This window comes from Spermophilus citellus (genome assembly GCF_964194105.1).
Source record: "Spermophilus citellus genome assembly, chromosome: 4".
Taxonomy (NCBI): Eukaryota; Metazoa; Chordata; class Mammalia; order Rodentia; family Sciuridae; genus Spermophilus; species Spermophilus citellus.
This window is the reverse complement of record NC_138185.1, coordinates 1,456,195-1,481,968: the sequence shown is the minus strand read 5'-3', so window position 1 is coordinate 1,481,968 and position 25,774 is coordinate 1,456,195. Positions and strand designations below refer to the sequence as shown.

General features: G+C 60.9%; 1 long non-coding RNA gene across 1 annotated transcript; it reads right to left on the bottom strand.

The window, feature by feature from the left end:
• Positions 1–4,455: 4,455 nt before the first annotated feature.
• Positions 4,456–14,456, bottom strand: LOC308647083. The gene is made up of 3 exons (XR_014021584.1): positions 13,526–14,456; positions 10,420–10,590; positions 4,456–10,081 (listed from the first exon to the last, which is right to left on the bottom strand). It is a non-coding gene; the product is annotated as an uncharacterized lncRNA (long non-coding RNA).
• Between the last annotated feature and the right edge of the window lie 11,318 nt (positions 14,457–25,774).

Below are 25,774 nucleotides of genomic sequence, written 5' to 3'. Positions count from 1 at the left end.
TGGGTCCTACTCAGAACCTGGCGATCATCCTGTCTGGCTCTCTCCCTCCCAGGACCCCCAATCCTTTTCCTGCTGCTTCTGGCCAGGAAGATGGGGCTCCGTCCTAATATTCTCCCCTGGTGCTGTGACCTAGATGGGGCTCCCCCTGCAGCAAAGCCACAAGCAAAACACCTGAAGTGAGTGTGGCTGCTCTGCTGAGTTCCGCCACCCCCCGCCCCGTCTGCTCAGAAGCTGCTTGTGACGTCTCCAGACCCTGCTCAGAGTTAGTGGCTCCGAGGGCCGGGCCAGAACCAGAGCCTGAGCAGAAGACACCCCCCTCTGGCTCCTGCAGGGTCCCTGGTGGAGAGCTTCATGAGCCACAAGAGCAAATGTGGCCCTCGGCTCTGTGCCAGGCAGGAGGCAGTGCCCAGCCTGGGAGCTGGGAGGGCCATGAGCAGCTGGGCTCTGACTGGGCTCTGACTGTGCTGTCCTCTGTCAGGTGGGGGAGGCTGGGGCTGGACGCCAGGCCAGGGAGAGCAAGACGCATGTGCCACACGTCAACACGACAGCTTCCTCCTGTGCCGGAATGGGGTGACGCCCTCAGGTGCAGGGGGAAGGGGCTGCTAGCCCACTGCATGCTGGACCGTGGCGAGGAGGGCACCTCCCTCAGGACCAGGTCCCTGCCATGGTCACAGGAGATGCGCCAGTGGAGGCACAGCTGGCGGGGGCTTGGTGGGGGTGGACCGGGCCCGTCTAGCGTTGCTGAGCCCCGCCTCAGCAGCAAAGTCCTGGTCAGACCCAAGTCTCCTCCACGCTCCAACCCAGAGGGATGATTGATGGCGGAGCCGATGAGCTCAGAGTCGGCGCAGGCAGTCTGGCCAGACAGCGGTGGGTGACTCAACCCGGAGGGAGAGACGGGAACCGGAGGCACCCTGCCCACATTCGCCATCAGCACCAGCAGGAAGGCTTGCGAGCACTGTGACAGCTTAATGGCCTTTGGTTAACGCATCCACGGATGTGCTGGTCAGGGAGAGGCTCTGAGCTGCACTGGCTCTGTGCCGGCCACCCCAGCCCAGCCTGCTGGGCCAAGACGGGAGATAAAGTGGCCATCCGTCCCAGTGCCTCAGCTCCAGCGCCTGCCCAGCCCTCAGGGGACAGTGGGCACCCTGGGTAGGGGAACATCAAGTCAGGCAGTGCTGCTCCACCCGACCTCCCCTCCGCCTGTTCACAGAGCTGCCCGTCTTCCCACGGGACCCCCAGGACTGAGCAGAAGGCACTGGGAAGCACAGGGCAGCCAGAGCAGGGCTTGGGGCCCACCCTGCGCTCACATCGCCACGTCCTCCCAGAAGCTGCATCCCTTGGTTTGGGGAGAAAGGCTGGAGCATGTCCCAAAGGGACCAGAACAGGACAAGCAGCCCGGGGCCAGGCTTCCTAAGGGGTGGGAGACTGCGGGGAGGACAGAGCACAAGGTGGGGTCTTCAGCCCCGTCAGCAGAGGCTACTGCTTGTCCCTGGGTACTTACCCCAGCTCCTCACATCTGAGCTCAGGGCCTGAGCCTCCAGCTCTGTCCTGCTCACCAGAGATCCCAGGGGCAGCTCCAGTGTCCTCCCCAGGGGGTGGGCAGGCCACCACCACTTCCCGGATGAGGACATCGAGGCCTGGAGTGGAGCAGCCCTGCCCAGGGCCCTGCACACCTGTGTGCACACCTGCCCATCAAGCAGCCCTCTGGGTTGAGCGATGCCACCTCAGGCCTAGGGACTCACAGGCCACTTGGTCAGGCAGCGGTGCTCAACCTGGCCTGCCCTCCGCCTGTTCACAGAGCTGCCCACATCTGAGCTCAGGGCCTGAGCTCTGCGTGATGGGTGGACACGGACCATCACCGCAGCTTTGATGTTGAGACTGCCTGGGCAGGAAGAGCTGACCCAGAGCCTGACCCTACTGAGAGACAGGGCCTGGCCTGAGGAGAGTCCCGATACAGGACAGGGAGGTGTTCCCTGAGGACGGCCCCTGGCAGGTCCTTTGACAGGAGAGGAGAAGCCTTCCTGGGGTCTTGGCGTCAGGCTCTGGCTTGGTCGAATGCGAGGGAAGAGGGGGGTTTCTCAAAAATTCCCAGGACATTAGGGACATGGGAGTTTGACATGGATGGACAGTTGTGCGGGGCTGGCCCCAGGCCCAGACTGCATGGCCCTAGGCGTGGGTGGGAGTCCCTTCCTGACCAGAGACTGGTAGGAAGCCCGGCCTTTCTTGGGGGAGGGGTATTCTGCAGCCCCCAGGGCACGTCGTCAACCTCAGATACCAAGGAAGGTTCTGCACCAGAAGGTTCCAGGGTCCAGTCGGGGAGCGAGTGCATCCAGGGGCAGCAGGGAGCAGCTGAGGCCAGGCTGGCATCCACCTCCACCAAAGGGCCGGCTGAGCTGCTTCAGAGGACGCTTGCCTGGCAAAGGTCACCATGAAGTGCTAGGACACAGGCCAAAGCCCCGTGGCCTCAGACCTACTGAGATAGGCCCCGAATGTGCCAGAACCCGCCCACCCTGCCCCGAGGCACCGCCTGCACCCTGCACGTGGCTCCGGTTCCATGCACAGGAAGCAGCAGGCCCGGGCTGTACGAGGACGCGATGGCTTCATCAGGAAGGTCTGGGTCGTCTGTGGGCGTCTCCTGCCGCCAGCACTTCACTGGCTGGGACCTCAGCTGGGTCTGCGGCTGGGCTCTCCTGGCCCTCACATGGACGGGCTTCCTCAGCAGCATCCAGGACGGGGAGCGGAGCCCCCGACTCATGACGGGCCACGCGGTACTGCTTCCATCTGTTGCAAAGCCACCGGTTCCAAAAGAGGGAACAGAGACTCCTCTCCCTGGGAGCCTGCGCCCGACAGGGGTCAGCGTGATGGGTGGACATGGACCATCACCGTAGATTTGATGTCAAGACTGCCTGGGCAGGAAGAGCTGACCCCGAGCCTGACCCTACTGAGCAGGACCCTGGCCCAAGGGAAGGCTCTGGCCTGGAAGCCTCCTCAGTGTCACGAGTGGCTTCTCCCAGCTGTGCCCCAGCCAGGATCCCAGCCCCTTCCACCCTGCTGTCACAGGCTGGGGACCACAGGGCCACTGTGTCTGTTGCTGTCCAGCTAATATCAAGCCATCTGGTGTGCTCCTTAAATGGCATCCCAGGGAGCCGCAGGCTGTCACCTCCTAAAACAAGCTTCTGATGGATTATAACTGGCCTCACGCAGAGGGTGCTCCCAGGGTTCCCTCCCCTATCGCAGATGAGACTCAGAAGGCACTGTCACTCAGCCCCGTGTGGGGCTGCCTGCGGACCAGGCCGGATCCCTCCTCTCGCCTGGAAGCGACTGCAGCCTGTGTCACCACCTCCCGCGCCCTTCTGAGCGCAGGCTGAGAACAGCTCGTAAAGCTCAGGAAGACACCTGCTTGTCACCCGCTCTCAGGCCATCAGGGCAGAGCTCTGATTCAGACAGGGCTGGCGGGCTGTGGGTAGCCCAGGTTGGGCGCGTGGTGCTGGAGGTGGGTGAGAGGCTCCTCCCGCAGGGCTGGGACACCAGAGACAGGGCCCCCCAGGTCCAGAAGCCCACAGGAGGGCGCAGAGAGGCAGTATGGAGGGCTGTGGCAGGGACCCCGGGGACGGGGTGGAGCCGCCCCAGGACGCAGGCCGGGTCTCCTTGGTCGCCTGGTGACAGGCCTGTGGAACGAGGGCGCAGTGGTCAGGGCCAGGAGGCAGGCTCAGCACAGCGGCTGCAGGAGGCCCTCTGTGGACCAGGCCAGCTCCTCCTCAGCAATCCCAGGGCAGAGGATAAAGGGAGCCGGGACACCCAGAAGACCCACAGGACCAGCAGAGCCCCAGGGTGGCACTCCCAGAACGAAGGCTCAGGCAGCCATCCAGGAGGAGGGGGCCGTGAGCACCCACCGCAGGGCAGCCAGAGGGGCCACTGGCTTTCTCTAGCTCACCCTTGGGCAGGGCCCAGGGACAGGTCTCAGAGCAAATGGGGCTCTGGTCCCAGCCCTCCGAGCAAGGGGCCTCCTCAGAGGGGCTGCCTCCACAACGGTCCCCCTCATGCAGCCTGGCAAGAGCCGTGAGAGGAGACAGGCCCAACAGGAGGGCTTCCTGGAGGAGGTGACGTCTGAGCTGACCCAGGAGGGAGGAGCAGGGTGTGGGAGCGGTGTGGCCAGAAGGGACACCAGGGGACAGCAGCAGCCCCTGGCAGCATGTCTTTCTCTTTCTGCATCCCTGGGTCAGTTGGGGTGGGGGTGTCCCACCAGGGCCAGCTCTTCTCCTGACAGTGACACAGCACAGCCTTTGCACAGTCACCACTGCAAAATCCTGTTGGCCAACGGGAGTCACGAGCCAAGTGCCCGCCGGGGACCAGGACAGAGGCTCTTCCACCACGAGGTCCCACGTGATGTCCTGCTGCAGAGGGCGGGGCCACGGCCAGGAGCGGGGCCAGGGCTGCCTCGTCCTCTCCCCAGTGACTCGGGGAAGCACCCCCCAGCTCCACCGTGGGTCCAGGGGGTCCCACGAGGGTGGTGCTGGGCCTGGAGTCATGGCAGTCTTCACCCCTCACTCTACAGGCTGCTTCCTGGGCGTGCCAGGCGTCAGAGCAGACCCGGCCACGGCACCAGGAACAGCCGCAGGAGGAGGCGCAGCCCCAGCTGAGAGGCCACAGAAGGACCAGGCCTGACTCCCCAGGGACCACAGGAGGGTGCAGGATGCCCCGGCCAGGCCGAGCACACACAGGCTCAGCCACCTCCTTCCTGCCTGCCCCCAGGCCCAGCCCAAGCAGCCCCGCCAGCAAGCCTCGTTCCAGTAATCCACATGATGATGCCACATAAAAAGATTGCTTTCCCGGAAAACTGCTGACACTCGGGTCTGGGAAAGAGAGGGCTTACGAGAGACGGGCTTCCAATCCATACAGGGCTCGACGCTCAGGCCTTAATCAATCTGCATCCCTCGGAGCTAAACAGTTGTGATTTATGAAATCCACAAGTCAGATCTCTCTGTGTCCCCCCTGTATTACCAACAGCAAAGAGGAGAGCTCTCCTGACAGCCCCCCTGGCCACTTTGAGACCCTCCTAGGAACATGCATGGGGTCCCAGCCCTCACACACTGGCCACAAATGGGACACAGGCAAAGAAGCACCTGCTTCTCCCAAGGGGACTTCCAGGGCCACTCTGCCGCCTCTAGGGGACCCTGTCCCTGTGCTCATCATCCGCCTTGCCCAGCGAATCCTCAGGGGCCCTTGCAGGTGAATCTGACAACTCGACTCGGACAGGCCCTGGCCTGGGGTCTCCGCCCACTCACCAGGAGATGGCAGACAAGCGATTTTCCCAGCTCCAGCGACATGTTTGTGTTGGGGGGTTGGTCAGAAAAGTATAGACAATTCAGGCTTCTTCCATTTTAATGCCATAGAGTCAGATTCCCCCTGCAGTCTCCTCCCACCAGGGGGACACCGTCTGACCGTCCAACAGTCCCTCGTTTATGCTACTGTGAGTGAAGGTGAGACAGCTGCAGACCTGGACCCACCGGAGGGCAGCGGGAGCGCACGGCTGGGCGGGGTCTTTCCCGGCGTTAGAAAGGAGAAGAGGGATATATTTGACCACAATTAAAACATCTGGTGATGAAAGACACCATAAGCCAAAATTAAGACCAAGTGGTCAGCTGGGAGAGGGCACTTTTGGTATAAATGGCAAAGGGCCAGCAGTGCTGTCGTAAAGCAAGAATTCCTCTAAAAGACAGGCACACGGCAGAAAAACAGGCAGAATCTTAAACAGGCATTTTCTTAAACTGTTCCTTGGCCAATAAGCCTATGCCCACTGTTGGCCTTCACGTGAGTCAAGGAATCTTAGATGATGGGCAGTTTCTCTTCTGTGAAGCTGGCGAATGCTGTTTAAACTGGAAAACCAGTTCTGGCCCCAGAATGGAAGACAGTTCTGCTGGCAGAACCATAAATTGGCACATCTTTTGCGGGGAGACACCAAAATCTTAATAAAATGAATACAAATCTCTCCTAGGGAGATAAGCTGCTGCACCAAGATCTGCACATAGGCTCGCCATCACACACGGTGCCAAAAGCCGCACAGTCTGCAAAGTCAAGTCAATCACAGTAGGAAGGTACGTGGCCTCGAGAAGTGTCACGGGAGAAGACTTCGTGTCCAAAACACATGGTAAGGGGTAAAGAGGAGTCAGGAGACAGACGTCCTGTGTGCGCAAGAAGGGAGCAGGGATTGCTTGAGCACAGGGGCCTGGAAGCCCCCGCTGGGCCCAGGACTCAGGAGCTTCTAGCTCAAAGCAAAGGGCAGGACAGGCAGCTGGTCGGTCTCTCCCTGGCCTGCAGACTTACTTTTCTGCCTCTGCTGCTTTTGTCCCGGGGGTCACTTCAACTAACTTCTCCTGAATCCTCTTGCAAACCTGTGGGCACCTGGACTTCTTGGCAAACCTGGGGGCCAGGGAGGGCGGCCCCGACAGGTGGGAGAACCAAACACTCAAAACTGGTCAGAGGGTAGATTCTATGTCACGTGTGCCTTATGGTAATACAACCAAATCAATGTTTTAACAACAAAAACCCAACCAAGACCCCCTCTGCCAGCTGTGTGGGTGGGTGCTGGTCAGCGTGAACTCAGGAAGGGGGAGGCACTGCACCCAGCCCTTCTGCTCACCAGCTGGGTCTCGGGCCCATGCCTCTGATCCAGGAGGCTGTGCAGCCGAGGAAGAGCTGCCGGCTCGGGGGCTTGTTGTGAGGATCAGAATCAGGGTACATCCAGACAGGGCGTCCCTTCTGCCACAGCTGTTAGGGTTCCTTCAAGTCCCGCCCAGCCTCGGGCTTGCAAGACCTCGGCTGCCGAGGGCCACAGTTCTGTTCTGAACCTGGGAGCTCAAGCCGCAGGCGGGAGCTGGGGGACTGCTCAGCTCAGGCTGCTCCTGGGGGACGTGCATCTCACCTGCAAACCAGACCCCGCTAGCCAATGGGGCTGTCACTGTCGGCAAACAGAAGCCCCCAGGTGAGGGACAGAACCAGATGGGAACAAGACCTGAAACTCACGGAAGGACCTTGCCCTGTGGGGTCCCAGCCTCGGTGGACAGAGCACTTTAGGGCAGGTGTGTGAGGCACCTTGGCTCAAAGCTCCGGGGCTGAGCCAGATGAACCAGAGCGAGGGTTGGGTGTGGGGAGTGGGATGCGGAGGGGCATGAGCTGAGCCCATGGGGGTCGCAGACTCAGCCTTCAGACTTGCATGGATGCAGCTAAGTCTGCCGCTCCCAGCCACCCCTGGGAGCCCACCCCTATGGGTCTGGGTGGGGACAGAATCTGCCTTTGAAGCCAGTCCCCGTCCCACCCAGAGATGCCAGGGCAGGAGGCCCAGCTGGGAAGACACGGCCCCAGACCCCAGCCTGAGCAGTGTCCAGAGGGGACCTGTCCACCAGGCAGCAGGGCCCCAGAGCAACCCCGAGTGGCCACCCAATGGGAAGCAGGGAAAGGGACTCATGCCTATGGCTTCCCCAGGCACTTGAGCACCTGCCACGCCAGGGCCTCCCCAGCCTTGCACCTGGCGCCACCCCCACCTACCCAGGGCCTGCAGGAGGTGCCGAGGCCCAGCTCCCCTCCAGGCTAGCTTTCTGGGACCTCAGGGTGCCCAGCCAGGGCTGTGGGGGACACAGCCAATCCGAGACCTCCTGGCTCCTCTGGCTCAGGGGAGTCCCAGTCTCCGGAAGTTTCAGTGCACTCAGCAGGACACCTTGGCATCTCCCTCGGCCTGGCTGGGCTCAGCTGGGGCACTGCCGCCCTCTGCTGGCTCAGAGAGGCACTGCCCCAGGGACTCGGATGAGGGCACTAAGGAGGCTCAGGCTTGACCAGATCCCACAAAGCATTGCCCAGAGGCTAGTGACAGGGACTCACAGGGTCCAACACCAGCAGAAAGGGAGTGAGACCCCTGCAAGGATCAGCCTCTGGGCTCTCTGAGCTGCCGGGTACCCCGTGTTCTCAGGACACAAGTGGAAAACTTCAGAAGGCGTTAGCAGAGAGGGAGACTTTAGAGTCCAGCTCCTTCATTTTCCAGCGAGGAGAACTGAGGCCTGGAGGAGTCAAGGATCTAGACGAGGACTGGCTCGAGGCTCTGGAGCCGCCAGCAGTCCACCCCATGCTCACCCCAGGCCCCTGGGGCCACCCTCGGGAGACGTGGACCCAGGCCACAGAACACAGTGGGTGGTGGGCCGGGGAGGGGTGTGTCCCTGAGGCGGGGAGTTTCAGTCCTTGTCCTGTCTGAATGGCTATAAGGTCTGCGTGGCCCATGGGATGCACAGGATGCCCCCATGACCCTGACCCCACAGGCCAGCCTGCCAACCCTGGAACCCAAGCTCCTGGCCTTGGTACACCATTTCTTAGCCGCTCAAACAAGGCCGGACAGGAAGTGTGCCAGTTTTGCCTTCAGGGTCCCTGTTCTCAGCCTTGGGCTCTGGCTGACCATGAGAGCACCCGGGGGCTTTCAGAAAGGAAGGCCCGGCCTCCTCCAGGGCACACGCTGCCCACTGCTTCTACATGGAGGCCACTGGGTCAGTTTAACACAGGCTTCAGGGAGTCCTAGGTCCCTGTTGCCGTGCTGACCAGGCGGGTTCACAGAGAGACGAGTCCCCAATGTGTGTCGCAGCTGCTGAGTGGCATGCAGCAGAAGCAAGGCCCGAGGACCCACAGCCAGAGCCGGGAGGGAAGCGCCAGGGCTGGATCCTGCTTCCCGTCAGGTTTTCATGTCAGCAGACTGTTTGAGCCAGACTGCAGCATGCTCAGAATGCTGCCCAATCCCGGACCAGAGAGGGTGGGCCGAGTCTCATTTGGTGACGATGTGAGGCCCACGAGTTCGATGCACACAGAACCAACCAGAGTCAAGAAAAGACTCCTCTAACAGACCCTGAAGGGGCAGCCTCCGCAGCTGACACACCCGCAGTGGAACAGGCTCCTTCCAAAAGAATGGAAAACTGCTGGGCAGAAATGTTCTGTGTCCATGGCTCCAACTGGCCAGGCTACCAGATGCCATCCCTGCAGCAGGGCTGCAGGTGCCCTCTCCCAGGTGGCCATGGAAGATGTTCCTACAGGCGTTCCCAGCGGGGCCTGTGAGGCGCCAGCCACCAGCAGTCAGCTGGGTCTTGTCCTGGTCCCTCCCTGTCCCGAGCAACCACAAGCTGGCTCTCTGCCCCGCTGGCCTATGCGCTGGGGCACTGCAGGTGCCTTGCTTTTCCTGGCCCCTCTCTCCTGGGCAGCAGGAATGCATGTCACAAGGCTCGACAGGCCTGGACTGTGCCCTCATTGTTTACAGTGACCATAACGAACTGGGTGGGGCGAGGGCCGGGCCCCGGTGCTTCACCTTCCGTTCTTTCTCTTCTTGACAAGAATATGATCCATGCACAGGAGAATGTTTGCAGCACCCTGGGGTGAACTGGGACGGAGCAGCCAGGGATAGGGCAGGGAGGTTCCCGACAAGGAGAGGCGGGGGCGAGGGGAGGACAGGGTGGACCTGCCACAAGGCCACCTGGAGTTCAGCAGGGCCTGTCTGGTGAAAGAGAGTTGGGAGCCCTCAGGCGCTCAGTGGAGGGCTTGGGAGTCCCAAGGGGACTGAGGGGTCCTGAGGCTGACCACTGCAACGTCTGCTGTGCTGAGCTCACAGTGAGCCCCAGAACCCCCAAGCCAAAGCTCCAGGAACCAAGCCACAGGTGCCTGCCCTGTGCTGGGGACGGAGACCAGGAGCCTGGCCTGCTGGGCCAGTGTTCTACCCCCGAGCCACTCCCGGCCATGGGGGCTTTGGGAGCGAGGAGTGTGAAGGCAGGACTGTACCTCAGGGCAGCGTGGAGGGGCAGGGGCAGACGCATGGGTGGAAGGGTCCCACCTCACACAGGGAAAGGCCTGATACAGGGAGGACATCAAACTCACGCTCCCCGTGGGTTCGTGGTCCAGGTGATGAGGGCCTCCTCTCAGTGGCCAGTGACTTCAGAGGAGGCACCCAGTGTCCGTGCAATGGTGGTCACCTGCCACAGACTGGCTGCAGTGGACTGGAAGCTGGACGCGAGGCCCACGCCGCGTGGTCCGCTGGTGTAAATGTGCTGAGCAGGCACACCTGCAGACAGGACCTGGGAGCCGGGTCAGCTCCAGTGGCACGAGGCCACGGCACCCACAGCGAAGGCAGGGATGTCTGTGTGCTCTGGACGCAGGTTTCCTCGACCAAACACACAAGGAGACCTGGCTGCCTGCCACAAGCCAGATGAGACAGGGAGCACTGGGCCATGCACACCCAGGTGCCGGGAAGCCGCCCGGAGTCCTCGTCCTGCTGAGCGTGACGGCAGCACAGCGTGTTGTTTGGAGAGAGGTGCAGCTCTGCAGGAGGAGCAAGCCCGGATCGGAGTCTGCTCCCTAATAATCTGGGTGGGCAGGGGCTGGGGCGGGCCCTGCACCTACCAGAGCGGACGCCCACACACTCCTCCACTCGCGAGTGCCCAGTGTCTGCATTAGCACAAGCTGGGGCGCAGTGGCGAGAGCCACGTGGACTGGCCTGGTGTCTGCCGATCCCAGGAGGCAGCCACCTGGGTCATCTCTGGCTGAGTTGCCTGCTTCCAGCTCCTCACGAGGCTGTGAAGACACCTGCCATCATCCTTGCTCTTGAGTGCCAGAGCCACGTCCCTCTGCACAGGACAGTAAAGTGGCCCTTTGTACCGCTATGGTGTCCTCTCTCTTGGCCCCAGTGGCTCACACAGCTGGCTCCTCCTAGAGGTTCTGCCATCTCTGGAGAGCTGGGGGGAGCAGGAGGCTGGGGGGGAGCTGTACGAGGACCAGAAGACGCGGCGCCTGTCCCCAGCTGGGATTTTCCACCTGCCTGCCTGCCCCCATGACTCAGCCCAGCCGGACTGGGGGACGGCCCTGGCCCACTGCGCCCACTGCAGGAAGAAGGGTGGTGGCTCTGGGCCTTATCACGGGGCCGGACTTTTCCACTGTGACCCAGGGGCCCTCGGGCCTGCTGCTTGCCCAAAATAGACTTCCTGTGGGAGTCCTGTGGCCTGGGCTGAGGGCCAACAGCCCTCCACGTCAGCAACTCACGGGGACCTCTGTGCACCCTCCCCACAGCCCCAGAAGTCGGAGGGACGCAGGGTGCGGGGTTTGCAGATGGTGCACAAGGGGCTGAGGGTGAGGCTGACCCCCACCTGACCCTGGCCCTCAGAGACAGCCCTGCCCCCTGAACACCCAGTGTGAACCTGGGAGAGCCCTGTCCACACAGAGGTGAAGAGTTATGGCCTTTCAAACGTTTCCACTCTCGCTCCCGTGACAGGCCACAGTGACCCCACAGGACCTGCACTTCCTGAGCCCAGGGGCAGGGCTCTGAGTGACCGTGTGGTCACCAGCCCCGAGAGGGAGGTTGGACAAGAGCAGCCGGAACTGAGAGCAGTTGGGACCAGCAAGGCCCCGGGCCCAGGGGCTCCAGGTCCCAGAATCCTCCAGGCAAAAGCCCCCTCGAGGAGGTGCCAGCTGCACACGCTGGCCTTCCTGCCCAAGGCCACCAGGGCCTCCCACATCTGACCCCAGGCACCTCCGCAGAGCTCCAGGCGACAGGGACACTCAGAGGGAGCAAGGCGGGGCCCTCATTTCAGGATGGAGGCCAGCCTCCCCTTGGCACCCCAGCTGGTGAGCAGGGCCCGTCCATTCTGTCCCCACCAGGTGTCAGCTTGGTCTGTGGCCTTTCCTCAGGGCTCCAGCAGAGGCCCTGGGACTGGGAACCAAGGCCCGACCACCTCTGGGACAAGACCAGTATCCCCCAGCTGTGTGGCTGGCACTGTGCATGGTGTCCTTCTCACCGCCCCCCCACACACACAGGTACACATATCTGTCACACACAGAGTCCACGTGCACACACAGGCACGGCCACACCACTGAGGCTCCACACCCAGCACTCTCGCTCCTCACCGCGGGGCCTGAGAGGTGCTTGCCAGTCTGTGCCTGGCCGTGAGCACCTCTCTGGGAGCCACCAAGTGGTGCCTTCAACCTTCAGGATCTTAGAATTTCAGTGCCCCCAACACAGCTCACCGGCAAAAGCACCTGGAGCGGAATGGTCACTTCTCAGGTTCTGGTGGCCACACCAAGAAAAGGGAAAGGCAATGTGACCTTCATCTTAGTATCTTTTACTGAAATCCAACGTAGCTGTGTGCAGCGGCCACACCTGTGACCCTCCCACGGGAGGCTGAGCAGGATGGCAAGTTCGAGGCCAGCCCGGGCAGCTTGGCAAGACCCTGTCCCCAAATAAAATGCAAAGGGCTGGGGAGACAGCTCAGTGGAAGAGCTCGCCTCGCGTGTGTGAAGCTCTGGGCCTAACACCAACGATGCATGAGGGATCAAGACAGCTGAAATAGGGGCTGGAGATGTGGCTCAAGCCGTAGCGCGCTCGCCTGGCATGCGTGCAGCCCGGGTTCGATCCTCAGCACCACATACCAACAAAGATGTTGTGTCCACCAAGAACTAAAAAATAAATATTAAAAAATTCTCTCTCTCTCTCTCTCTCTCTCTCTCTCTCTCTCTCTCTCCTCTCTCACTCTCTCTTTAAAAAAAAAAAAAAAAAAAGACAGCCGAAATATCATCTTTACCACGTGGTCCACAGAAGGGATTACTAATGACAATTCTTATTTTCCTCTTTCTTCTGAGTCTCCAAAATCTGCTCACTTGAGTCAGTTTGGGCACTGAATTTTTATCAGAATCCTCCACTGGACTTAGATTTCATGAAATCCAACAATGAGGTGCCCACCTGAGTCACCCAACACACTGGAATGCTTCTAACTGTGGAGCTGAGCACCAGTTTTGAATTTTAGATTTAAAGTATTAATTTTGAAAGGAGAAAACACCTTGTGCACATCCCCAGAGCTCCACGGCCACCCTGGGCCGAGGCTGTTTGTAGGACGGAGCAGGTGGCCGTGGCCACCCCCACGTGGAGTCGCCGTGCGGGAGGGGTGGGCTGGGCCGTGGCCTGGTCACAGTCCCTACAGGCAGGCAGCCCTGGTGGGTCAGCAGCCGCAGCGGGGAGGACAAGGGCTGGGTCACAGACAAGCTCCGCTCCCTGGAGTGTCGCACTGGCCGGCTGGCCTGTGGGTCCAGGCTCCCCAGGCCTCCCCTCCTCCCAGAGTCCTTTCCCATGATCCCTCCTGGGTTCCACCATGGACACCATCTGGATGGCAAGGCCCACCGCAAGCCCAGCCCAGGCCCAAGTCCAGGCACAGCCCCCCGTCTGCTGCCTAGATGACCAGAAGAAAGTCAGTGACCACCCTGTGTCCAGGAGTGCCCTCCCACACCATCTCTGGCCTCCACCTGCCCTGGGGTAATGAACAGAGGGGCCTCTGGGCCCACCCTGCCTTGGCATCTCCCTGCCGCCGCCCTCTTTCCTGGTCCTCCGCAGCTCCGTCTGGGCCGGGAGTGGCCCAGCTGCTCACCAGGCCCAGCACCCCCTCTCCTCACCCTCCCCTCTCAGCTCAGAGCCGCTCTCAGGGAATCCCAGGCTCCATCGGGCTGAGCCCTGTGGCAGCCGTACCTGAAGCTCCTATCACGGCTGAGGACTCAGGTCTGGGCTTGCAAGGCGTCCATCCGGCCTCTCCGAGTGCTCATCTTATCTGCTGGTATCCACAGTGCCACCGGCTGACCCTGCTGGGCTCTCCACATCCCGCACAGGGTGGGGCGGGAGGAGGGCAGACCCTGCAGCAGGCCAGAGTCCCAGGCACACTCCTCAGCCCACAGCCGACCCTGTGTGAGAGGGAGGTGGACACACCCCACAGCCGGGACCCCAGGCCTCAGGTGCTGCCTGTGGACCAGGCGGAGGTGCCCTGGCTGTGCTGCCCACGGGCCCTCACCTGTCCACACCACCTGGGGGGCGTGTGTGCTGGGGGTGAACAGGGCCGAGAGGCCCCACCCGAGAGAGACCCTGAGGGGTCAGCCCACTCCCATCAAGGAGGAGCTGTGGGCAGGAGGGCTGAGACAGCTAGTGACGTCACGCCACAGTGGCCTCACCCCGCAGGCTGGGGTCACCATGAGGGCTGGGTGGCTGAGGCGATGAAGTCACCATGCGGGCTGGGGGCAATGCTGTCATCATGTGGGCTGGGTGGGCTGGGCCAGTGCCTCCCCCGGGGAAGGCGGATGCTTGGTGAGCCCCCAGCCCTCCTAGGACCTTCAGCCTAGCTAAGAAGGTGGGGGGGGGGGCTTGCCTCCGCCAGGAGTCTGCTGGGATTCTAGAAGAAGCCTGCCCCCCAGGGAAGTCCCCGAGGGCTGTGAGCCTCTGACCACAGAGGCTGGGGCCCAGGAAGTCAGCCGCGGGTGTGGCTTCCCCGCTGCCCCAGCCTCAGGCGGTGGCTGTCACAGATGTGGTGGGACCTGCGGTCCCTGCAAGCTGAGACCAAGGCAGGAAGCAGGAAGCGTCTCGACTGCCCCAGGGCACAACTTCCCTGGCTTCCTGGCCCAGTAACTTTCCAGTTTCCACCTCCTCTCCCGGGGCAGGAAGGACACTCAGATGCTGACAGCCCAACCAGACGCACTCCTGCCCAATCAGCAGCCAGGGCCACCCACCGCGGCCATCAGCTCAGGCGCCTTCGCCCCCAGCCCACGCAGTGTGCCTGGCCATCATAAGCAGCACCTCTGAGGTGGGGAAGGTCCCAGGATGGGGTCTCCAGGGGACAGGGACTCAGGTTCCTGGACACAGGGGAAGAGGGCGGCAAGAAAACCCGTGCGTCGCGCAGGGTCTCAGCGGGGGCTCAGAGACCCTTGGTGGGGCCCTGGGAGGCAGGAGGTCTGGCAATGCGTGCCCTGGCCACCTCTTGGCCTGGGGCTGAGGACTCAGCATGGAGGGAGCTGTGCTGTGAGCTAGCCCGTACCACACCCCAAAGCCCCAGCCCCGGTGGCAGACCCACGTTCCTTCTCCTCTGGGGCCCGAGGCCGTAATTCACTCCCCTCCCCTGGGACAGGAGGGCCGCCTGGCTGCCTGGAGGTGACTGGTGGGTACCTTGGGGCCAGCGTGAGGTACACCCTGCCTGGCAGCTACTGCCCAACCTCCAGATGAGCCTGCAGGGCCAGGGGCTTGCCCGTGACAGCCGTGACAGCCGCTGGGCCTGGGCGGTAATGACCAACAGTGCCCAGGGTGGAAGAGGCCCGGTGCACCCCCACCCACCCCCTCTTCCAACGGCTTGGCTTCCTGGCAATTCTGCGTTTGAAAATATTTTATAGGAAAGCTCTTTTATTATTCAAATATGTCACTATCAAAAAAGGGAAATGACCAACCAAACCCTCCTGCCAGTTTCCCCATAAAGAGCAGGTCAGGCCCCAGAACTTGGTCCACAAAGACTGGAACCAGCCCTCCGGTCTAGACAGAGGGGAAGAGGTCCCCAGCTCCCAGGGGAGGACCCTGGTGTCCGCAGCCCTGCGTCAACAGGGAGCTACAGCAGGCCCCAGCCTGCAGGAGCCACGGCATGTGGGGCTGAGCCCACAGCGAGGCCCAGGGCGGGCAGATGGGTCAGTGTGCTCCGAGGCTCATTGCTATCCAGAACCGCCCGGGCAGAGGCCTCTGCTCTCCTCCCAGGAAAGAGGGTAAAGAAGGGCTGAGCGGGAGCCCACCCCAGGAGCCTGTCCGTGGAGAGCACCTTGCCTTTGCAGGAACTGCCCTGGGTGTGCAGCAGCTGGGAAAGGGCAGCTGGCCGTAGAGGCCACAGGGGCACAGGAGATGCGGTCCCAGGGTGCTGAGTGTCCCCACAGTGCCCGGGCCCAGCATGACCCACTTCTGGGGCCAAGGATTGTTCCCTCCTCGGTGGCAGGCACTCACGCCATCCGACACCACACTGTTGTTACCGCTGTTGACGGGTGACGAGTCCTGGCTTCCCCATGTTGAAGAATAACACCAGAGAAGCAGGCCGAGGCCAGGTCAGAGTAGAAATTAGAAGTTTATTAAAGGACAGCAGAAAAGACTTCTCCCGGGGGAAGAAGGGGACCCAAGAGGTGGAATCCGTGGAAGTGCGGTTGTTTCCCCTTTTTATAGTTCTGGTGATGGAATGTGGGTTGAAAGGCCCGAGGGGTGGGACACAGGTGGGCCAAACAAGTGATCTGGGCAGGAAGGACTTCATTATCACTTCTTTGGGATGGACTTTGGCCTAGGGCCTTTTCGGGACTTCATTAACATTCCATGAGTTGTCCTGTTTTCCCTGAGTCATTCCCAGCATGGCCTCCATTTTAGATTTCACTCGGTATTAGACCCGATTTACCTAACTACACTGACTACCTAACTTTAAATCTGGCTTCACTCTCACCCTTAGCTTGCAGGTCAATGTCGTCTGGACCAAACCAGCACTGCAGGTGGGAAGGCTGTCCTGGGGGGCCGCCTTCCTCAGGCTGGGGCAAGGCCAGCCGGGGCGGCTCCTGGACCTGGCTTCCTTGCTGGGCCCTGCCAAGGGCAGCCGTGCCGGGGGCCACCTGGGGCACCTGGCCAGCCTGAGCAGGATGCGCACCTGCTGCCGGGGCATCTGGCTGTGACGCTGGACTGTGATGTGGGAGCTTGGACGGGGTGAGAGGACAGGGCCCTGTGACACGGAGCAGCCACAGGCTCTGGCACCTCACCTGCCAGCGTGGCAGGACCTGCTGCCCAGGACCTCGCCCTCACAGGCTCCTCGAGCCGGATGAGGCTTTGTGCGACACAGCAGCAGAGGACGTGTGGGTCACGCGGGGCCCAGGCACAGTGGGTGCTGGGTGGTGCTGGGACCCGGCAGCCCTCCCACCTTCCTGTATGGGTGCCCCACCCTCCACGGCCCCCTCCTGACACCCCAAACCCAGGTGGGGTTCGTCAGGACTGTGACCAGCTGGCAGGGCTCGGGCTGGAAGAGAGGAGCAGGTCCTGCCCACGTCCCCCACGGCGGTTCTGCTGATGTGCGTCTTGCTTGTTGGAGTCCCTCAGTCCAGCCCCTGACTTTACGAGCAGAGAAACTGAGGCTCCGAGGAGGGTTGTGACTTGCCCAGGCCCCCTGTGGACCTCAGAGGCTGAGCAAGGACACAGCCTGAGGCTCCGACTTTGCAGCCCCCTTCCAGGAGCTGCAGGACCCCCCTTGCCTGTGCCAAGCTCCAGCTGGCTCTTTCCACTCAGGCCTGGCACATGCCCCCTCCTGCTGACCATCCAGGGTATAGGGTCTGAGACTGGCCAGGCAGCTTTCAGGGTCGGCAGGACCCAAGTGCTTCCTCCTGATGCTGGGCTGCCAGGCAGAAGCAGCAGGGAGACCAGCAGCCCCCACTCAGACCTACCCACCCCCTATGGTTCCCTCCCAGTCTCCTGCTGCTTACCAAACCCCATACAGAGGCCCCAGCCCTGCTCTAGATAAATACCACCTAATGCCACAGATAGGCTCCTTCCTGATCTCCAGTATTGACCATTCCCCAAGCCCAGGGCTTGAGTCCAGCTGCTGACCCACATGCACCTCTGGTGTTCAGAGGTACAGAAGAGCTTCTAAGCCTGACCCAGCAGTCTCTGACCGCTTTCCCGCCCTACCACCTCTGATCCAAGCAAGTGCCGGGCCCTGTCTCCAGGATATCTCTCTGTCTGCTGACTCCTCCCATCACTCCCAGCCTGTCACCACTTTCCAGGTCTCGTTGGAGCCATTCTGGTCTTCTGCCCCCACCAGGCCCTCCCCAAGAGGGACTTGGCAAGATCTCCTAAGAATACACAATGACTCGTGTCACAGTGCATCAAAGCCTCTCAATGGCTCTGCGTCGTTCTACAGGAAAAGTTCAAACTCTTTCCTACGTTCTTGAAGGAGGGCTGTCACGGTCAGGACCACACATCATTACCATCATCACATGGTCATGACTGTGATCACCACCACTGTCACCACCAGCACCACCATGACCATCACCACCACCACCAACTTCATGACCATCACCACCACCATCATCCCCACTACCACCATCATCCCCACCACCATCATGACCACCACCATCACCACCACCATCATCATGATGCCATCACCACCAACATGACCACCAGCACCACCATGACCATCACCACCACCACCAACTTCATGACCATCACCACCACCATCATCCCCACTACCACCATCATCCCCACCACCATCATGACTACCACCATCACCACCACCATCATCATGATGTCATCACCACCAACATGACCACCATCACCATCACCATCACCACCACCAACTTCATGACCATCACTACCACCATCATGACCACCACCATCACCACCACCATGACCACCACCATCATGATGTCATCACCACCATCATGACCACCACCATCACCACCACCATGACCACCACCATCACCACCACCATCATCATGATGTCATCACCACCAACATGACCACCACCACCACCATCACCATCACCATCACCACCACCAACTTCATGACCATCACCACCACCATCATGACCACCACCATGACCACCACCATGACCACCACCATCATGACCACCACCATCATGATGTCATCACCACCAACATGACCACCACCACCACCATGACCATCATCACCACCACCAACTTCATGACCATCACCACCACCATCATCCCCACCACCATCATGACCACCACCATCATCACCACCACCATCACCACCACCATCATCATGATGTCATCACCACCAACATGACCACCACCACCACCATCACCACCACCAACTTCATGACCATCACCACCACCATCATGACCACCACCATGACCACCACCATCATGACCACCACCATCATGATGTCATCACCACCATCATAACCACCATCACCATCATCACCACCACCAACTTCATGACCATCACCACCACCATCATGACCACCACCATCCCCACCACCATCATCATGATGTCATCACCACCATCATGACCACCATCACCACCATCACCACCACCAACTTCATGACCATCACCACCACCATCATGACCACCACCATCACCACCACCATGACCACCACCATCATGACCACCACCATCATGACCACCACCATCACCACCACCATCATCATGATGTCATCACCACCATCATGACCACCATCACCATCATCACCACCACCAACTTCATGACCATCACCACCACCATCATGACCACCACCATCCCCACCACCATCATGATGTCATCACCACCAACATGACCACCACCACCACCATCACCATCACCACCACCAACTTCATGACCATCACCACCACCATCATGACCACCACCATCATCATGATGTCATCACCACCACCATGACCACCACCATCATCATGATGTCATCACCACCAACATGACCACCACCACCACCATCACCATCATCACCACCACCAACTTCATGACCATCACCACCACCATCATCCCCACTACCACCATCATGATGTCACCACCACCATGACGTCATCACCGCCATCACCACCACCATCATGATGTCCTCACCACTATCATGATGTCATCACCACCATCATCACCACCACCATCATGACATCATCGCCACCATCATGATGTCATCACCACCTCATCACCATCCTCATCATCTGCCCACAAAGCAAGAGTCTCAGCTTCATGGAAGCAAACCTGGGTACTTAAGCTCATCCCCTAGAAGTGGCTGCAGGGACACTGGAAGCAGGATGCCCTGAACACCCTTAGGTTCCATCGAGGAACACTGCCTGGATAGAAGGTAACGGAGCCTCTCAGGCCACTCGAGACAATAATGAGGGCAATGAAGAGGCACTGAAGGACACTCTGGGGGTTTTCCATTTCCCTGATCTGAAGCAACTGGCCGAGTCATTGCTCGCTAGGAGCTGGGCTAACTGGCCAAGTGTGGGCCCCACCTGGCTCAGCCAAGTATGAAGCCTGCCGTCCGGAGCCTCAACTGGCGCAATGCCCACACCAGTTTTCAGTTGCGCAGGGCCGAGAACCAGGCGCAGGGGACCCTCGACCCCCAGCAAGGTCCACAGCGGCCAGAGAGCGGGAGTCAGCCCGGCCTTACCTGGCCCCCCTTGCTCTGCTCCTGCAGTTGGGGCCACCTCTGGCGGCCCCCAGGCCTGTGCTCCTGCTGCTCCCTCAGGCTAGAGCACACTCTGGCCGTCCACAGCCTGACCCCTGTCTCTGCCTCAGCCCTGCCCAGCAGGCCCCGCTCCAGGCTTTCCCGCCTGCCTGCGGCTCAGGTTCACTTTTCTCTGAGATTTCCCCAAACTCCATGGGAGACCCACGTTCCCAGAGCTAGGACCGCCTACTGCAGGGTTCCTTAGACATTCTGATAGACCATCGCCACACCGTGTTACCTGCCGGCCTGGCGTGGCCCTTTCCACGTGTTATCTGTTTCTCCCAACAATCCTCTGAGATCAATCATCCTAATAACTTCATTTTAAAGCTGAAACCCTGAGGCTCAGAGAAATGAGACATTTGCCCAAGGTTACACAGCAGATATTTCACAAGGACAATAATCTGACCCAGGTCTGCTAATCCAGAGCCTAAATTCTTAGCAGCTGTACACACTGCCCAGCCTGCAACAGACTCAAGACTCGTGCCTACTGCAGGCATTTTAAATCTGTCTTTAAAATCAGGCATGATTCATACAGTTAGGGGCTCCTGTGGGTGGGCTGCTTCTTTGGTGACGGCCTCTTTCCCTTGGTGAGACGCCCTGGAGGCTCATCTCTGTGGGTCAGAATCTCCTTCCTTTTGACGTCTGAATGCTATTCCACCAGCGGGTGACCGGCTTGCTCACCCTTCAGCCCCAGGAGGTGCTTGGGCGGGTTCCACCTCTTGGTGGCTGTGAATGCAGCCTGCCAGCGTCTCCTTGGCCGCCCGCAGTTCTTTTGCATATGTCCCCAGGCGCAGGACTGCTGGATGACACAGTGGCTCTATTTTTAGTTTTCTGAGGAACTGCTTTTCCACACAGCCACACCACGCAACAATCCCACAGCCGGGTGTACAGGGGTCCTCTAGGAAGTCCAGAAACAGACACCCCCAAAACACGGCACCAGGAGCAGAGTCAGACAAGACTGCCCAACTAAAAGGTTCTGCCCAGCAAAGGAGCCAAGAGGGGAGCGGTGGACTCCAGCACACAGAGAGGCACCTGCACACCTCGGCAGCCAGACACGACCCCGCCCCGGGCCACTGGATGCTCGGTCACGGGGGAAAACCCACCACTGCCCATCTGATAACGCGTGTCCAAGATGTTCGAGGGACTCTAACAACCCGCAGGCTGGGGAATAAAGAGCCCACTGAAAAGTGGACCAAGGAGCCTCCACAGACATTTCTCAGAGGAGGACACACCATGGCCAGCAGGCGGATGAAGAAGGACATTTCCACTCATCTGGGAGATGCAAATCAACACCAGGATGAGCAGCCTCCCCTCTGTGGGGTGGCGACTTTCAGAGACAAGAAGCCAGGGCTGGCGAGGTGTGCAGAAGAGGGGCCCGGCAGGCGCTGGGGATGGAAATCAGCACAGTCCTTATGGAAAACACCAGGGAGGTTCCTCAAGAGACAGGGCAGAACAGCCTGGCCATCCAGCTCCTCTGCTCCTGGGTGGACACCCAAAGGCACAGGTCAAGAGGGAGTTCACCTGTGGCCAAGGGAAATGCAGGTGCCCAGGGATACGCAGCTCTGGTCCCCCACAGTGGAGTACCTCTCAGCCTGGAAAGGCAAGGAACCCTGTCCTTCCAGAGATGCAGATGGCCCTGGTACAGTGAGCCAGACGCAGAAAGGCTCTACATGGTCTCTAAGCAAGTCAGACTCCCAAACAGCGGAGTGGCGGAAACCCGAGGCTGGGGGTGGGGGAGTGAAGGTCAAGGGTGCAGCTAAGATGGGAAAGTCCCAGGATCTAGAGGGCAGCAGCAGCAAGGCTGTCTCAAGGCCAGGGCACCCTATGCTGGGAACTCACCACGCCAAGAGGCATGCAAAGCAGCAGATATGCTAATCAGCTTGGCTCAGTTCATCCGTGTGCATACACGTGAAAGCATCGTGATGCACACTTGCAAACACAGTTCATTTTACTTGCCAACTTTGAGAATCAATTCAGTAAAAAAAAGAGTCCCCAGCCAGGCACAGTGGTACACACCCATAATCTGAGTGGCTCAGGAGGTTGAGGCAGGAGGATCGCGAGTTCAAAGCCAGCCTCAGCAAAAGTGAGGCACTGAGCAACTCAGTGAGACTCTGTCTCTAAATAGAATACAAAATAGGGCTGGGGGTGTGGCTCATGGGTGAGTGCCCCTGAGTTCAAATCCTGGTGCCAAAAAAAAAGAGTCCCCAGAAGACAGAGAGGGACGGGGAGGTCATGGTCTCCCCAGATTCAAGCTTGAGAGACGCTGAGAGGGGCCCTGGACGCTCACCAGCACAGGGCCTCCTGGCTGCCAGCCCACACCACCTCAAGCAGGGAGGACAGTCAGTCCTGAGCCAGGAACAGGCTTCTCCTGCAGGTTCCTGGGGTCCAGTCAGGGTGAGGAGGCTCCCAGGGCAGGGCCTTGGCTCAGCTCAGGGAAGGAGGGCAACCACAGGCCTGGGGCCTCGATGGTGGCTGGGACCACCAGAAGCCAGAGGCCGGGCCTGGCACGAAGGAACCCCCTCAGGAGGGAGCCCGACAGGGAGCAGCCAGCCCAGCCCAGCAGGGTGTGTGGCCAGGAGCTGTCCCCGCCCCCACGTGCCCTCTGCCCACTCTGGAGATGCCAGGACTTCCCTGTGTCCCCTCCAGACGGGGCGGGGGGCAGCCTCCAGCTGACACAAACCTGGGGGGGAGGCCTGGGCTGGAGCCCAGGGAGGGCAGGGCAGGGGAGAGCTGGGTCCCAGGAGGGGGACCTGGCTGGGATGGAGAGGGGGAAGGCCAGCTCTGGCAGGGAGTGGGATTCCGGCAGGCAGGGTCGGGCCTGGGGGCTGGCTGGTCGCAGGACAGCTTCCTCCCTCTGGCCTGCTGATGGGTACCACCCCAGAGATCCCAGCCATGGCCAGGCCTGGAGAAGACCGAGGTGCCCCAGGAGGTGGCTCTGGTGACAAAGGCATTCTGAGCACCCTGCCTTAGGACTGCGTCCACCCTACGAGGCCTCTCTCTGCCAGGGGGCCTTTAAGACAGGACCTACCAGCCTGGCCTGCAGAGCACGGCAGAAAGCCTCTCCTGCCGCTTCGGCTGGCACCCGGCAGTGGGAGTCCATGCACCTCTGCCTCCTGAGCGCCCTCCTGCAGGCGGCCGGCTGCAGCGGCACTGGGCTGGGCTGGGCTGGGCTGTAACAGCAGGCTGCTCTCCCGAAAGGCCCACACCACCTGAGCCCAGTGGCCACCACCAGCTCGGTCCAGCCCCTGAGGCAGTTCCCAAGAGAATCCCCACGGCAGCCTGTGCTGGCCAAAGAGATGGCAACGAGCGTCCACACGGGGCCTCATGGGAGGGTGGCCACCAAGACCTAAGCATGGAAGATGGAGACAGGCGTGCAGGGAGGCCCACCTCTCGCTGACCACAGACGTAAGTGCCCAGGGCTCAGCGCGGAAAGCCTGGAGACCAGGAAACCAGCCTCCCTGCCGTTGCTCGTGCCACAGGCCACCATGAAGGCTCTTCCTTTAAAAATTCCTTTGATGCTGTTACAATGTTGTTTTTGCAATAAATAAAATTCCAGGGATAAAAGAAAAGAGGCAGAGAGGGAGATATATGAGAGACAGAAAGATAGGGACAGAGGGAGGGAGGGGGAGAGAGAGGGAGGGGGAGGGAGGGAGGAGAAGGGAGGAAGGGGAGGGGAGGAGGAAGGGAGGGAGGGAGAGGGGAGGGAGAGGGGAGGGAGAGGGGAGGGAGAGGGGAGGGAGAGGGGAGGGAGAGGGGAGGAGGGAGGGAGGGGAGGGGAGGAGAGGGGAGGAGGGAGGGAGGGGAGGAGGGAGGGAGGGGAGGAGGGAGGGAGGGAAGGAGGGAGGGAGGGGAGGAGGGAGGGAGGGGAGGAGGGAGGGAGGGGAGGAGGGAGGGAGGGGAGGAGGGAGGGAGGGGAGGAGGGAGGGAGGGGAGGAGGGAGGGAGGGGAGGAGGGAGGGAGGGGAGGAGGGAGGGAGGGGAGGAGGGAGGGAGGGGAGGAGGGAGGGAGGGGAGGAAGAAGGGGCCTGCGTGCACCAGCTGTCCCAGACAGGGAAGAAGGGGCCCTGGAGGAAGGAGGAAGGTCAGCTCCTGCCACCCCCCCAGAGGCCCAGCAGCAGGAGAGAGATTACAAATGGGGCTGGGGTCTGAGCAGAGAACTAGGAAGAGTCTGTGTCTCCCTGGGAGCTGTGAGGGGCACCAGGTGTGGAGGGTGGAGGGCCATGGTGAGCTGTGAGGGCACGGCTGTGTTCCCAGCTGGTGTGGAATGGGATCACTTATTAAGTGCTTCCGGTGCAGGTCTGCGTCAGGCCTGGGACATGGCCAGGAGCCGCCGTGGAGCTGACGTTCCTGAGGAGCGGGCCACACACACACACAGACCTCATGAGGGACAGGTGGGCAGACAAAGGACAAGGGCAAGCTGCTTGGTGACCCCTGGCCTGGGTGGGGCCAGACTGCCTCCCAGGGAAGCGGTGTGCCAGCCTGGAGGGTTTGGGCTTAGGGAAGAGCGCTGGGTGCCCGGAGGCTGGGGGTGGCCCAAGTGGGAGCAGGTAGAAAGAGCAGCCCTGGTCCAAGGACAGTGCACAGCCTAGCCAGCCTTCAAGTGACAGTGACAAGGCCATGTGCTGCTGCCTGTCGCCTAGTTCCACTCCTTTCTGCTCTGTAGCTGCGGCTTGAACAGCTGAGGCAGGAGATCCGCTGGTACCAACGGGCAAGGGTGGCACCAGCGGGCGAGGGTAGCACCAGCGGGCGAGGGTGGTGGAGGGAACTCCAGCGAGCAGTGGAGAGCACAGCACCGCACGGAAGCAGGACGTGGAGGACTCGCGAAGCTCTCGGGAGCTCACGCAGGCGCGGCACCCCGCGCAGAGGATGGACCATGCTGAGGCCAGCACTTGAGCCAGGGTCACTGGCCCTGGGGAGCAAGTCAGGCCCCGGGAGGAAGCCCTGGCCTCGGCCTGATCTGGGGAGATGCAAGACCCTCGACACCCAGGCCCATGAAGGTCGTCTGCCGGTCTTCAAGGGGGAACTTGGAGGAAGCCTGGCTCAGATGTGGTGGGACACAGATGGCCACAGGAGCCTGGGTGTGGGACAGCCCCCCAGTGGGCGCTGGGGAGAGGAGAGGAGCACCCTAGGCTGGCACCGCAGCTCCTCCCCTAGAGGCTGCAGAGACAGAAGCCAGAGCAAAAGCAGAACTTGAGGGCCAGGGAGAGAGTGCCCAGCAGCTGCGCTGGAATTGTGTGGGTGGGAAATGGAAAGGGTCCTGGCAGACGGAGTTAATGGCACTTGGGATGGGGGCCGAGGCATGGCTGGATGGAGCTGCAGTAGCTCTGGGGAGAGGATGAGGTTGCTGCCCCTCGGGGGCAGGACAGGGTGACTTCAGAAGGCAAAACCTGCTGCTCCAGCCAGAAGCATCTGGAAGCCGGGAAAAACCACTTCTGTGGAATCAGGAGCTGCAGTGGCCTAGAGGAGTGGCCTGGCCCCGGCCCACCCTGATGAGGGGCAGTCGGGGAAGAGACAGCAGGAGCCAGCTGCAGACGCTGGCCCTCCTGAGTGCCTAGAGGAGGCCCAGCCACGGCCACGCAGCCCCAAGTGCCCCTGGGTCCTGGCAAAGCCCCGAGCCACCCTACTTCCTGTGGATGGAACAAGACTTCTATGGTCAGGAAATTAAGCCGGCCATCCAAATCCCTTCTGGGTCTTCAAATCCCTTCTGGGACATCCAGGTCTCTCGGCGAGCCAGAAAATCACTTTTCTCCTCTGGACGGGAAAATGAGCAC